The 16,695-nt window shown below is 24.2% G+C and overlaps 1 long non-coding RNA gene across 1 annotated transcript in view; it reads right to left on the reverse strand.

Moving 5' to 3' along the window:
• LOC111625412 overlaps positions 1-16,695 on the reverse strand; it is a 120,868-nt gene that overhangs the window by 45,426 nt on the left and 58,747 nt on the right. The window contains exon 2 of the long non-coding RNA XR_002756723.1: positions 7,694-7,888. This is a non-coding gene — a long non-coding RNA (uncharacterized LOC111625412). The remainder of the gene's footprint in view (positions 1-7,693; positions 7,889-16,695) is intronic.

Raw genomic sequence — 16,695 nt, forward strand, 5'->3', positions numbered from 1 at the left:
TATTAAGATAGACAAGACCAGATGAAGATGTGCAAATAAACAACTTTGGTTCGGTTAATTTCAGGTTATTTCGGTGTTAATCAAAGCGATATCATTGTTGATGGATTACATTCGCAGATCAACTCATTATAGATTTAGTCTACATTGTCGTTCAATTCCGGAGTTTTTGAGATCAGAAAACTGATGTAGCACGTGTTACGCCTAAAGATGCACTCGACTGTGCAATAAATTCATGCCTATAAGTATAGTCGTGTTCATAAATATAGTTTTATCTTTTTTCGATCTAATAAAAATGGTTTGGAACTTTTTTATTTTTTAAATTTTTTGCACGATTAGTTAAAGTAACATCTCTTATTTATGAATTAAAACGATTTGAATATATTTATTTTTATCGTAATTCCGTAGTATAGTATTAATGCAATTTGCAAATGCAAAAAAGTACTAAACGTTATTTAATATTAGCAGCTGAAGCTTAGATCTTTATTAACATTGGTAACCTTTTGAATATTCTTTCCGTGTACAGTTTAATGATGATCAGTTGCAGCCGTGTCGCTCTAGGAATCTGAAAATTACAGTAGATCACATCTATACCAGTAATTTTGTCGGTTATAAATGAGGTGTTTGAACTGTCCTGTTCAGCACGCGACACCTAAGCTAGGTAGATAATATCAAGCAATTACATGGTTGGTCGATAGGGAGGGGGGTTCCACCAACCATTTATCACCAGCTCCTCCTCTTATAACCTTTCCCTGTTGTTGGACATCCTTGTTTGTCTAGAGTGCGAATAAATGAATCGGTTTAACTATTGCTCGACTTAATAGCTCTGAGATAACATTTTTAAAGAAATATTAAACATTTTTTAACTATAATATTAGCATTTCTCTTTAATTATAAATAAATTTTACTTAGATACACATTGAAATAGTTTTATATTTTAATAATTAAATTGATCGATATTAACGAAAACGTTAGAATAACTGGCGTATTAGTTTTCTTTAGAAATTTCCGAATAAAACTGGAGAAAAATTGTATGAACTTCCACAAAGGCTAAAGTTTAGAAAATTTTATGTTAATGTAGAATACATTTAAATTAAGTTTTAAAAACGCTATACATTTTAAATAGTCGTAAGTTATCGCGATAACAAAAACAATCAAAACTTGAATTATAATTTACATAAATAAATAAAAGATTTGAAAGTGAAAATAAAACAAAATAAGCTGACTAAATTATGTGTTATTATGCATGATTTAAGTTTAAAATTTCATGAAAATAATTAAGATAAGTGCACTAAACTCTGTTATTTGAAGTTTGATTACATTAAAAAATATGATATAATTTACTGTTTATATCATATTATTTTAATAAAAGTTTTCCTTATAAAAATAATAAACTATATAAAATCGTTTATCTTCATAAATCAAATATAATTTATTATCAATATAAAAAATGATTGCTTTATTATGAAATTATTAACGAATCTTTTTCATTACGTCTTAATGATGTGAACTTATTTTTTATTTTAATAAAAAAATAAACAATTTGATCAAAGAGTTTATTAATACTTTTTAAAATTTATATTACTATTAAATATATTTATTTATAAGTGATGTAAAAATCGGATCATTTAAAAGTATATTACAGTTGTTAAAAACTTTAATCATTGCATTCTTAAAAATACGTTAAAATCAAGAGAAAAACTATTAATAATTAGATAAAACTAATGTTAGATAATTAAAAAATAAGAGCAAACATAATTTTCAATGTTAAGATAGAGCATTATTGTCTCATCAATAAAATTAACTTCCTTATATATCAAAATAATTTTTACTTATTTTCGTTATCCTCTTCTAAAAAGTTGATTAATTATTCATCTCCTGCAAGCTTAAATTTATAACAAATAAAAATCTGTTACATCTTATAAAACTTTTAGATCTGATATAAAAATTATAAAAGTGGTTATTTTAATAAGAACATACTTTATTAAAATTTTATAATTAGACATATATGACTTTTCTTGTTATCTTAAATTAAATTTTCATTAAGTAGTAAAGAATATTCATCAAAATATTAAAACACATACAAAGCAAAGTAAAATACTGGTATATCAACAAAAAATGAAATATTACGTAATGAAAATGTCACTGGTTAGACAACATAAATATCATGTTTAAGCTCCTTACCAATTCGTTCTTTAATACGGTTCTTTTCTTTTTTTAAACAGAAGTTTTGTATGTCAAATATCATTTAACTTAAATTAAAGTAATCTTAGCATTTTTTTTTTTTCGGATAAAATAAATTGAAATATATTTTCAACTACTTTAATCTATTATATTATTATATTTTGTAGTCTATTAAGTAAGTATACATTATACTCTGGGAAATAATCTTGCACAAAGATTGTATCGCTTGGCTACATCGTATTGCGTGATGACATGTAAACACATCTGTATTTACTCTCATACAAGTGTAATTACAATACATTGACATACAGTACATTGAAATAAAACAAATAATAATTTTTGGTTGTAATTTAAACCTGTTATATTTAAATTTTAAAAAAAATATATATATACAATTTTGTTAAATTATAACCATTCTTCAATAAAAATAAAAATTAGGCCTACATGTTGGAAACAAATACTGAACATTTTTAATATTATTTTCTTATAATATATTTATGATAAAGTATATTAATACATACTTTGATATAGTATAAAATATGTATTAAGATAAAGATATATTATTAATAATAGTTTACCATCTTATTAAACAATTTTTTGGTTTAAATTTGGTTTAATTTAATATTAAAACAAATATTTAAGTATAGATTTAGAATTAATGTTAATACAAAATAAAATAAAAGTTTCATTAATTCAAAAATTATTTATTCATATTTATTTGAATTTAATAAGAAGACATATTGTTTTTATTGCTGTTATAAATTTAATTAACAATATTTTATTAAAAAAACTTAATAAGAGAAATATTTTATTGGATGGAAACACTTGAATTCTAAGTAAAATTAGTAATAAATATTATATACTAATTTTATTTCTAATTCCTCAATTTATAATACATATTAAACTTTTTATTACATAATAATTTTGAAAATTCAATGAATTATTTTATTTATGTAATAAGTTTACCTTAAATGAATATTTATTCTATTTATAATACAAGACATGTAAAGTGTCTTAATAAATAGATTAAAACATTTCTGTTAGCAAATTTAACTTATCTTACATGGAGTTAAAAAAGAAAGAGATTTAATAGCTTACCAGTTTAAATAACTTATCTAAAATTCAGATGCCTCGTTGTAAATTCTACGTTAGCTGGGTTCATTGAATTTTATTTTCGTGCATTTATTTTATTATTTAAGAGATTTTCGTAGAAAAACAAGCTAACTTCGTGATTAATCTTATATTTTTTTAAATAGATTTTTGTATGATAAGTGAATAATCAATTTTAAACTATAATAATCAAAGATAATTTTTAAAAAATGTTTTTTTTTTCTTTAAATGAAAAATTAATATGAAGTTTGCAATTTTAAATATGCTAAAATGTATTCATAAAAATATTTCATGATGGAATTTATAATAAAGAGAACTTAAATCCTGAAGGTTTATTTTTTGGAATAACTTTAAGTGATAAATTATATATCGATAGCTATAAAAACAAATTGCTTGCCCATTTATATGCATACTTATCAGATTTTTCTTGTTACATATTGATTGCAGTATATAGTTTCGACCCAAAAATGCCGCCCAGTAAGCCTCAATCAGTTTGAGATTAGTTTCATATTTAGGTTGAGCTTCTTCAATGATAATGACAATAGCAACTTGAGAGTATCAATTAAACTAGACAGAGTTGCAGATTAATGACAGTGTTTTAAGTACAGTTGAACTTTTTCTCATTAGTTTTCTGGTTAATAGGCTCTTCAAAATTTTGAAATCTTTGCTAGCAAGAAAGTAATAGTTATTGTCATTCCTTGCTGTATTCGTAGGGTTACTTCATATGTTATTAAAAGTTAAAATTACAGTATACTGCAGTCTGCCACAGTAGTTACAGGCGCAATAATGAAGCAGATCACACTTTATGATTTATAGTTTAGAAGAGTTTGCACCTGCATTTCAGTTTTAGAGTGATGCCATAATTTTTCAAGATGAGCTTGCAGCTAAATTTTTATTGGTCTTAGTTTACATAACTAAAATTAATGATTTATAATTATGTTTTAGTGTGTAATAAATTAATGAAATTTATGAATCAAAATGAGAAATCTAACTTTACAGAAATAAATTATTCTCAAATTCTGGGTAAATATTAAGAAAAAAGAAGTAAAGTCGTTATGAGCTAATCATCAAATGCAATTAAATTTTGTTAATTTAGTGTTTATATAATTTTAAAATATTAAAAAAAATTGTTTTTTTTTTAATATACAGTATATATTCTGTTCGAATTCCGACACTTTCATTAATTAATGTAAGAATAAAAAATATGATAAAATAACATTAAAAGGGTTTTATAAGCTAAATTGAAGTTGATTTTTGTCATTAAGTTAGTTGTAAAGTGTATTTAAAATATTTTATTATCTAGACATTTTTAATCTCTATAATTAATTTTAATACTAAATTTATTAGCAGATTTTTAAAATTTATTTTCAGCATAATTACATAAACTTCTTTGCTTATTTTATTAAATAAGAATAGATCTTTGCAAAATTCATTGTCTTTATTTTAAGATAATATTAGTTTATCCACTTTTTAATATGGAATATTAATAACCATAATTTAATTTTATTGAGAAACTCCTGATGAGACAAATAAAATTTATCTACCTCTGGTATTCATATTCTGAATTTCTATAAGTGCTCTGAAGATATATTTTTCTATAGTATTACAGTGAGTAAGGATCTAAGCTTTTTTTTTTTAATACTTCAAATTACCTCCCATCTATTGGAGCTATCTATTGAAAGATAAGATAAGTAAGAGAAAATTAAAATAAAAGATTTATAAAATTATCAATTACTATAAAAGTATAGTATATATAAATTATGCCTCTAAGCCATTATAAGCATATAAATAATTAGTATCTGAATATTCAAATAACATGTAAATTAATCAGTAGTTTATATATTTTATATATAACTTAAATATTAATATACATATTTAACCTTGAGTCATTTTACGATTAAACCTTATCAGAGTTTTATGTTTCTACTTATAAATATATAGGCTATAAATTACTTTGTATATATAAAAGTAGATATTCAGTAAGTTAGTCAGAAAAATCATAAACTCAAATATCTCCGAAGGATGAATTTACCATTAAAGTGAGTGTCTAAATTTGTTAAAATAGCATATTCCCTGAGGATATGTTTATTATTGTAAAAGTACTATGGATAAGTTCATACAGTTTAAAATAGCCATCAACTACTTATGATATATGATAGCTAGCATGCATTTAGTCCAGCATTCATAAAGAAAAAGTTACTGAAAAAATATTTGTTTAAAAAATTATTGAGGAAACTTTAGAGATAAGACACATAGCAGGATTCATTGCGCCTATCTTATATTCATTCGTTATTATTTGATTATCTTATAGATTTTAGATATGATTCAAGGAATATCAAACAACATCTAAAAGATCATTTTTCATCGAAAAATTGTACCTTCCGTACACAAAGTAGTAATTTAACATTGATTCCTTTTTATTTTTAACGGAAAATTTTTTTCTGAAATCCACGCAGATGAGTTTTTACCACCTTACCTGATGTTTAACTCATTCTCCTCTGTAATTTACATCTTCGTGGATTGCAATCCAGACAGAAGGGAACAATAAACGTTCTTGTGCTCAGTGCTTAACGCATGAATTACAGAATTAAGTAAATACATGCTACTGCTACCGTAAAAATGTCAACTGATTTCGAGAATGGAAAAAAAAAACCATTTAAGTCTACAAGAATTCGCATGAAAGAAAATCATAAGCATGACTATGACTAATATCTATTTCAATATATACTGAAATTGTGACTATGAAATTCGAGAAAATATAAATTTAATTAAACATTAATCTAATTAAAATGCCTTTAACTTAGTCTTTCAACCGCAAATAATTTTATTAATCGAATAAACTAAGAATTAATTAATAATAAACGATATCAAAATTACTGATGAAAACCTGTTAATAATTTAGCGAAGCTAGCATTTTTAGATTAAATAATCTATTATGCTAGGTTAGAGATTGTATTAAATGATATCTATGTGATCTGAATAATAATGGTTGGAACATTTAAAAAATTTTAAGTATTATTAAGATTACACGAATCAAAATCGTTTAAACGAGGTTTCTTATAATGTTATAAATAAAAAATAGTCTTAAAAAGCGAATCGAATATTTTAATTTACGAACATTAACGTATTTACTTACATATTATTTTATTATTTATAACAGAATATATTTGAAAATACAACATAAAAATACTGTACTGTACTATACAGTACATAACTTATAAAATTTACAAATCATTGAAAATATATTTGTAAATGATAATTTGTAACTGTCATTTATTCAAACAATCATAAATAACAGAAAAAAATTGTTTTATTTATTTTATAAAACACAGAAAAGTTTATTTTTTTTATTTGATTAGTTTGAATGTTAATGGTTAAAAGTGGATTTTATGACACGTAATAAACTATCCACATCAATTAAATTTTATATTTCACACTTTCAGAAATATAATTTTTAATTAAATTTTTTTCGTTAAAAATAGATTATTCCTTTTCCATAAATCACATTGGTAAATTAACAAAATTCTCTTATATGTGTTAACCATCACACTCTATAGTAAAATTATTAATGTTAAGTACTGCCATCTATAATCATTAATATATAATATATCCGTTAACTACTGCCCTCTAGCTTACAGAATGACATTAGTTTTAAGGTTGAGAAATTGCTTCCCATGATTAATCTACTGACATATTTTTGTTAATTAATTATAAGAATATGTAAAAATCTTAAGTTTTTGCTATATACTATTATCAAACTTTTATTTCTGTATAAACGAAGGTAGTTTGCTACATTTACTTTTTAATGTAAGTAATGAAGACATCAATTGTTCCATTCCATCCAGTATGAAAATTTATTGGCATTTTATAATATCGTTTACAGATAATTAATACATATATTTAACATGTTGAAAATATAAGTTAATTAAGTGTAACTCGTTTCTTATAAATTTCGTTTAAGAATTCGATCATAAAATATAAATGAATGGGTGAATACTTTTACGCTTTACATCGATATTTTAAAAAATTTTAACTTTATTCCGTAACAAATATAATAAACACAATTAATTAAAACTCTTTGCAAGGTGCTAAGCTTCTTATTGATTTTAAAGTCCTTGAAAAATTCTAATTAGAAAGTGTATCTAAAAATATCTTCATATTTATAAATTTATTTGATTATTATTTTTTATAATATGAAAAAATGTATTTATATTTAATTCTGTATTCATAATTAAAATTGAATAAAAAGTTTTATTTTTATATTTAAAAAAAATTAATATATTTAATAAAATAATTGATAAATAATTGCCACCAAGAAAATTATTGGGTATTTTGCCATTAATGGGGGAATATGTATTAAAGAACAATTAAGGCTGCTGTCAAAGGTCAGAAAAATGCTTACCTTCATGGTCCAGAGAGTAGGTGAGAAACGAGACAACGCACCTGCAAGCAATGCGACTTCTTCCACAGGCTAACCGGTTCCAAAACGTTGGCCAAGACTACATGTCTCATAGATATCTTTCACGGAGACAGCACCCTCTCTGCCCCCTCAATGTCGCCTCAATTATTTCCTCATCCACTTGTGGCTTCACAACACCTAAATTTAATTAATATCAGTTGGATTAACGCTTTCTTAATATGCTCGTTAAGAGTGTTACGATTTTGTCACGAAAGGAAGAATCGAGTGCCGCTCTATCAAATAACTGTGCCGTTATTGTAGTGTTTTAAGTTTATTATCCGTGACGAAAAAAAACAAAATTAACTGACTAAAGGGCCTAACCGACATATATTAATGATTTATTGAATTGCTTTTGATTATAAATTTCCATTAATAAATATAAGATCGGTAAAATGATTTTACAATTAATGTACAGAAATAATTTATCATTTTAATCATATTCTTAATTAGATAAGAAAAAGTGAAATTACTCGTTAAATTATCTTCATTTCACATATAATTTAATAATTGATAGCTTTAATGAGTAAACTAATGCAGATATGCTTACATTTTTACGATAGTTAATTTAAAACTTGGAAAACAAGTTCATGTGTTAATATATTTTCGGTAATTTTTATGTTAAAAAGCTTTACTATTTTATATAAAAACTAAAAATGACTGCAATGTTTATTTTTATCTTATTAAACGAAAAAAACAAGAATATTTGCATAATTATGGATGTAATAAGTGCTTATAAACTAAGCTTCAATAATAATAAACATAAATAAACACTCCATGTGACATACAAATTAAAACTTGTTAAACACTAGTTAAGTGAAGATAAAATACAGAATAACTAAAGCCATCGAAATAATTAAAAATATATATATTTAACCAATTATTCACATTATTAGTAAAGAAGAATAGTGTTAATGTAAGAGCTGATAATGGTTGTTTCTGAAAATTTCAAATTAATAATTACGTCTATGTTTAGAAGGATTTATATTGTACTTATTTTTTAATTTAAAAAATCTGAATACGAAGTAGATAATAATTCGATAGTTTTCGTATTTTTTAATTATTTTAAGAATAATTCTGTTATTAGCATTACATAATATAAAGGACAGTCAAATGTTTAAAAATTTGAATTATTTGTTGAAACATTTTACAGTTAATTTTCTATTTACACATTTTAAAAATAATTTTCAAATGCAATCTTAATTTAATGTTTAAGAATATTTTAGTCCATAACCTTACAGAAGCACAAGACTAAGACAAATACAATAACTATTTTTTTAAAAAATATATATGGAGTTAAAGTTCAAGCAGTAATACAAAATACTGTTTAGAGATAATTTAAATTATTATTTTTAGAGTAACATTTAATAATTGAAGACATAGTATGAAATATTAAGAATAAAGCTGACTATTTTTATTAAATAGAAAATTCATGCTACTTCCTTATTAGATGTTGAAGTGCTTAAAATTGTAATTATCTCGTTACCTTAAAACTATTTTACATGCATTTTAAATGAATTAAGGAAATATGTAATTTTGTCTTATTGATATTAAATATTTTACGAAAAGAGTGTAAAAACATTAAAGCTATTTATTTAATTTATGAAGTAAATATAATTTTCTTACTGTTATTTAATCCATATATTTATATTTTTAATCCATAAATTATTAATCCATATATTTATATTTTTCAATGCATTTAACTTGCCCATTTACTTATTTAAATGTGTTTAGAAAATAACACTTANATCTTAATTTAATGTTTAAGAATATTTTAGTCCATAACCTTACAGAAGCACAAGACTAAGACAAATACAATAACTATTTTTTTAAAAAATATATATATATACATATAAAACATATATGTCCACTTCCTTTAGACTGTTTCTAACAGTGACAACAGCAAACAGCACCAACAATAATAAAACCTATCAATGATTATGTTAAAATATCAAATTTCATATACAATATTCTTCTGTTTAAAGAAGTAATATTATCTTATATGTAAAACTCTAACAAAATAGTTTAAGAAAGACATAATAGCTCGTGTATCTAATTATAAGTCAGGTAACTTATAGTTCTTTAATGACTAAGAAAAGTAGCAGAGATCTTACTAAAAGATGTAGATCTTTTAGTAAGTTAGACCTATTACATTTACATTACCGAAAATAATATAAAAGCCATAAATATTAATATGCTACAGTAAGGTTATTTTTTGTTGAGATTGTATCTAAATGACCCGTCAATAGTCAATTTTAAAGATTAATGATTAGATGGACTTATAGCTATAGTTTTAAGTTGCATCGTTTACTTCGACGAAATGAACATTTCAGTAAAATAAATCTTATATAATCTTTAATAACATGCTATACTGTACTTTAATTTAATTTAGTTAATTAATTTAATAATAAATCATTTTATAATATTTAGTAGTAATTATTAGTTATAACTAATAACTAATGTTATTAAATTAGAAATTGACTTGTTCTTTCTGCTTTTTTATAGTGTTTATTGCACAAGACTTACATTTATATAAATAATGATCGTATATTTTCAAACTTTTCAAAATATATGATGATAATTTATGCAAAATATTAAAAAAAAAAACAAAATTATTATGAGAAATATACTTTAATTATTATTTGTTTTGCAATTTTTCTCATTTGTTTTTTAAGTAAGAGTAATACGTCGATGTGTGATTTTTGGGTTTTTATAATAGTCTACATTTAATCAGTAATTAAATCTAAAATAGGTTAATAATATTATACATGGTGTGTATTGAAATTTTTTTGTTTTGAAATTTGTAAAGTCTATTGTTTTTAATGTATATGTTTGTAAAATGAAATTAATAAAAAACTGGCGCCTTGACATTTACGTATTTTCCTTTCTCTCTCACTATCTTCTCACAATTGTATAAAGAGTTCCTTTTGTCGAATCAAACTTTTTTTGTTTATCCTTGAACGAATTCTGCTGTTACTGAATACCATATATCAGAATTTGGTTAAATCCTTTCTTCGATGCATGGCCAAAGTCACACAATGGAGATAAACGTGCACAGGAAATAAAGGTTGACAAGAAATGCTAAACCCGACACCTGAGTTTCGTAATGTTTGTTTATTCTCTATCCTACAGAAACAGGGTGACCCAGATCTCCATCAACTCAATGGACAAATAGGACTATGGAGGTCAGAAAGTCGGAACAGACCATCGTCTTTCTAGTGAGAAGGGAGTGCCCTTGTTCCCATCAGAGCTTCACCATAGCTTGTCATAAAATTGAGACTGGAGTTTACCTTCACTTACGCTTCAATTATATTTGTCATAAATGTTAAAATAAACAGCTTAGAAATTCGTGACTGGCGTTTTGTAAGCAACAAAGATGCTTAATCTCAATTTTGCAAGAACAAGATTTTACTAAGAGTGAATTAGATCCTATTAAACTAAGCACGATTATTTTAAAACCATTAGGTTATCATAAAAGAAATCTTTTAAAAGGATGCTTGCTTCAAAATACTTTCCAAAAACTTATATTCTACTCAAGTACTAATTTACAATGAAGACGAACTTAATCATTTCTTTGAAGGTAAAAGTTGAATCTAGTTTCTGTAGAAGTGAAAACTGTAATCGCGACCGAATCCTCCTTTAAAATTTAATATTTGAAAATAGGTTTTTTAGCCTGTAAAAATTAGGGTGAAAAATATCTAATAAGTCTAATTAAAATAAGCATGCACTCATTAAACGTTTGTTTAGTTTTGTAATTTTTAAAGATGTTTAATGTAATTTTAATTTATACTAAATTTTTGTTATTAACTATTATTTTTTATTCAATATAACACTATATAAAATAGGATATAAGGTGATGGGCATATATCAACTTAATACATGCTCAATCATTCAATTTCTAGTTACAGAAAAATCAAAAATGTAATTATTTAAATTGTTAATCAAGTCCTTAAATTGTTAATAAATAATTTATACATAAAGTTTGCATCTTATTTCACATATAGATTTATTTAGATTATTAGACCATTAAGATTTATAGCTTACTAACAGCCCATAATTATAATTTAATTGCTATTAACGTTTTAGATTTTAAAAATGTCTAAAGCTCTAAAGAATGATAAATAATAATAAAAGAATATTTGGCTGAAATATTGTCAGTGGACAAACATTACAAATTAGAATTTTTATCAATATTTTTGAATCTTATAGTCAAATATTTAATGTAGAATAGACTTCATATTTAAGATATTTAGAATTATTTTTACTAATATGTAATTTATAAAATATAATATAAAGTCAAGTTATTTTTTACATAATCTTCTGTATTTGTTAGCCTATTTTATAAACAGGGTCATAGAGAAGGGAGGAAAGTTGGGAATTTTTCTCCGGGACCGGAGAAAACTTAGGAATCCCTAGTGGTTCCTATCTTATAAATTAATATTATTTTTATTAATAAAAAATCTTTAAGACTGCTTTTTATTAATAAACATTCTACTTATTTCATTTGTTCAAAAAATAAATGGCAAAAGGGGCCTGCTAAGAACCAACTCTATTCCCGGATCCCACATAAGCTCTCCACGGCCCTGTAGAGACATGTAAGTAAAGTTTACTGAAAAAATTATATTAATTAAGATTGTGTTTTGATACATTATAAAATTTACATATGAAGTAAATTATTTGATATTTTTAAGATTTGTTTACTTTTTAACCAAGATTACAGATAAATTACAAAAATATTTAATTAAGTATTTATTTATAAAAATTAAATTTAATTAATATCGGTTTTTTAAATGAAGATTGTTTTAGTGATGCAGCGAAATCAGTTTTATTTCCTTAACAAAAGTATAAAAAAAATCCCTTATCTCTACAAAGTGCATTTTCGTCGTTTAACTTTTTTATATATTAATGTTCTTTATTTTTAACAAAATGATATATAAAATTTTAATATTTTAAAAATGAAAATGATGAATGAAATAGAGCATTTATAATTGCTATATTAATTAAAATAATTTCTTTGTGTGAAATATTAATAGCGTATTCACCATCATTGAAATATAAACCTTTTACGATCTCAGTCACAAGTGGAAAAACATGATAGTTCTAAACCTGTATATCTTATTTCTGATAACTTATATTTTATTAATGCAATTTGAGATGCTGATTGCATATGACCATAAGGTCTTTTCCCTTTGACCTCACTCTTCCTACCTGAGATTGAAAGAGATTACGCTTCACCTCTGTTTTTTTTAAATAAATATTTCAACAATTTTTTACAATTGCGTTTTATAATTAAATAAATATAAGTGATAGATTTTTAAAAATAAAATCAAACCATTTTATATAAAAAGTTTCTTAATTAGTGTTTTATAATAATTAAAAAATGTTACTCGTTTAATAAGCATATTTCGAGAATAATTAAATTAAAAGACTTTCCTTTAAAGTTGTTACTTTTCTATCATTGTATACAATATACAAACTGCTGCAATTGGACAGAATTCAATGATATGAATTTGCTGCAACCAATAAAGAGATTCGATGAAGTCCTTGATGTTGACAGCGTTAATAATGAGGTAGTGAGTGATAGCTCACGTCCTTGAGTAGATATGAGAGCAATGGTTTTTAAACGTAAGCAAATGATGAGAGAATTTTCAAGACTGTAATGTATAAAGAAAAGAATTAGCGTAAGGAAGTATATTCGAAAGAAATGTAGGACATTGTCTGTGCCTGGTGGCCGAAGTCACGAATTCAAGAGTTTTTCATGACACAACTATTGTCTTTCACAGGAGTCCGCACAATGCCAACTGGATAGTTTTATGACTTTTGAGCTACTTTCGTTTTTTCGTTACTGAAACATCTACAATTATATCACAAAAACTAGATTTAAAAATGATTAAATAGTTCAATCTTTAGGCAGTAAAATTACGGCGTAGGCCTATATTAAAGTAGATTTAAAGATAATTTTTTGACGTTGTAAGTTTGAAAAATGACAGAGGTTCCGCATTTAATTTTCGAATGCGTTAAAGTTCTTTATAGTTANTGGTTCCTATCTTATAAATTAATATTATTTTTATTAATAAAAAATCTTTAAGACTGCTTTTTATTAATAAACATTCTACTTATTTCATTTGTTCAAAAAATAAATGGCAAAAGGGGCCTGCTAAGAACCAACTCTATTCCCGGATCCCACATAAGCTCTCCACGGCCCTGTAGAGACATGTAAGTAAAGTTTACTGAAAAAATTATATTAATTAAGATTGTGTTTTGATACATTATAAAATTTACATATGAAGTAAATTATTTGATATTTTTAAGATTTGTTTACTTTTTAACCAAGATTACAGATAAATTACAAAAATATTTAATTAAGTATTTATTTATAAAAATTAAATTTAATTAATATCGGTTTTTTAAATGAAGATTGTTTTAGTGATGCAGCGAAATCAGTTTTATTTCCTTAACAAAAGTATAAAAAAAATCCCTTATCTCTACAAAGTGCATTTTCGTCGTTTAACTTTTTTATATATTAATGTTCTTTATTTTTAACAAAATGATATATAAAATTTTAATATTTTAAAAATGAAAATGATGAATGAAATAGAGCATTTATAATTGCTATATTAATTAAAATAATTTCTTTGTGTGAAATATTAATAGCGTATTCACCATCATTGAAATATAAACCTTTTACGATCTCAGTCACAAGTGGAAAAACATGATAGTTCTAAACCTGTATATCTTATTTCTGATAACTTATATTTTATTAATGCAATTTGAGATGCTGATTGCATATGACCATAAGGTCTTTTCCCTTTGACCTCACTCTTCCTACCTGAGATTGAAAGAGATTACGCTTCACCTCTGTTTTTTTTAAATAAATATTTCAACAATTTTTTACAATTGCGTTTTATAATTAAATAAATATAAGTGATAGATTTTTAAAAATAAAATCAAACCATTTTATATAAAAAGTTTCTTAATTAGTGTTTTATAATAATTAAAAAATGTTACTCGTTTAATAAGCATATTTCGAGAATAATTAAATTAAAAGACTTTCCTTTAAAGTTGTTACTTTTCTATCATTGTATACAATATACAAACTGCTGCAATTGGACAGAATTCAATGATATGAATTTGCTGCAACCAATAAAGAGATTCGATGAAGTCCTTGATGTTGACAGCGTTAATAATGAGGTAGTGAGTGATAGCTCACGTCCTTGAGTAGATATGAGAGCAATGGTTTTTAAACGTAAGCAAATGATGAGAGAATTTTCAAGACTGTAATGTATAAAGAAAAGAATTAGCGTAAGGAAGTATATTCGAAAGAAATGTAGGACATTGTCTGTGCCTGGTGGCCGAAGTCACGAATTCAAGAGTTTTTCATGACACAACTATTGTCTTTCACAGGAGTCCGCACAATGCCAACTGGATAGTTTTATGACTTTTGAGCTACTTTCGTTTTTTCGTTACTGAAACATCTACAATTATATCACAAAAACTAGATTTAAAAATGATTAAATAGTTCAATCTTTAGGCAGTAAAATTACGGCGTAGGCCTATATTAAAGTAGATTTAAAGATAATTTTTTGACGTTGTAAGTTTGAAAAATGACAGAGGTTCCGCATTTAATTTTCGAATGCGTTAAAGTTCTTTATAGTTATTTGCAAAAGCCATAAAAATAGTTTGTTAATATAAAATTATAGCAGTTTATAATTTTAGCAAACAAGTTAATCTTGTTTTGATGGTCTATTAATATTCTTTTTATTTTTCTTATTAAGGAACTGTTATTAGCAGGATGTTATTCTTCCTTTAAATGAAGGACGAATAATTACCCTAAACTATACCTGAGGTCATTCAATTAAAGTGAAACCCAGAATTTAACTTACTACAATACATAAGCATGTAACACAATGAATCGGACCACCCAAGCTATAAACTTACTTTAATATCGAATTTTTTATTTTGATGATTCAATCTCCACATTTTAATTGTTTCATTTTGGAGTAAAGCCAGGTTGTTTTTTCGTTATTTTATGGTTATTATCTTCAAATTATTTAGAGCAAACTAAACTAAAAAATAAAATTTTAATAGTAGAATACCTAATTTTAGGTGACCATGATTAAAATAAATACTTTTATAACAATAACCTTTTACTTATTTCTTTCGTAAGACTCTTTTCGTCTATAGATCAATCTGGTTTCATTTTTTAAACTCAAATAAATTTTATCAATCATAATTTTATGACAATTTTCTTTTTGAAATAAATGTTTCGACCTAATTTTTTTTGTAACAATTATTTAAATATGACAATATAACTCTTATTAAATGTAGGTCTAGTGCAGATACTCATGCTAATCTACTTACTACTTTCATGTTTATTTTATTTCTTTTCTATTTAGCCTAATAATCGTTTATCCAATAAAATTATCTCATCGTATATAATGTTATAGAAATATATAATTAAGTCTACATCTAAATAACATGTATATAATAAACTAAACCTACGCAGACCTAAAGGCCTAAATCTCTATTAGTTTATATAAGCTGTATAATTTATGTATATATTTTATCGAAATTTTATTTTAATAAATGTAAAAATAATTTCTTAAATTTTTTTATTATCAAAAACTATTAATAAAAAATAAATTATCTAAACGGTTAATTTATTTTTTTAATCGTCATAAGGCAAAAATTGGATTATTATTTTATAAATGTCTTCACGAAAAAAAATTAATTTTATGCGATAAAATCGCTCTTGAAAGACATTTATTATATTTTTTAAGTTTTTAATAAATATTTAATATTTCTGATTTTTTTTCCAATTAGTCACTTGGACTTTTTTGTGTAGAGCCATTATTTATGTTCCTCATTATTAACAGAAACTTCATTATAGATCTAAAAGGAGTTTGCCACCTCGTTTAATTAAAACCAAGTTTGCTTTTTTCTTTAAT

The sequence above is a fragment of the Centruroides sculpturatus genome, unplaced genomic scaffold, assembly GCF_000671375.1.
Source record: "Centruroides sculpturatus isolate CEXI.00-Female unplaced genomic scaffold, Cexi_2.0 scaffold420, whole genome shotgun sequence".
Classification (NCBI taxonomy): domain Eukaryota; kingdom Metazoa; phylum Arthropoda; class Arachnida; order Scorpiones; family Buthidae; genus Centruroides; species Centruroides sculpturatus.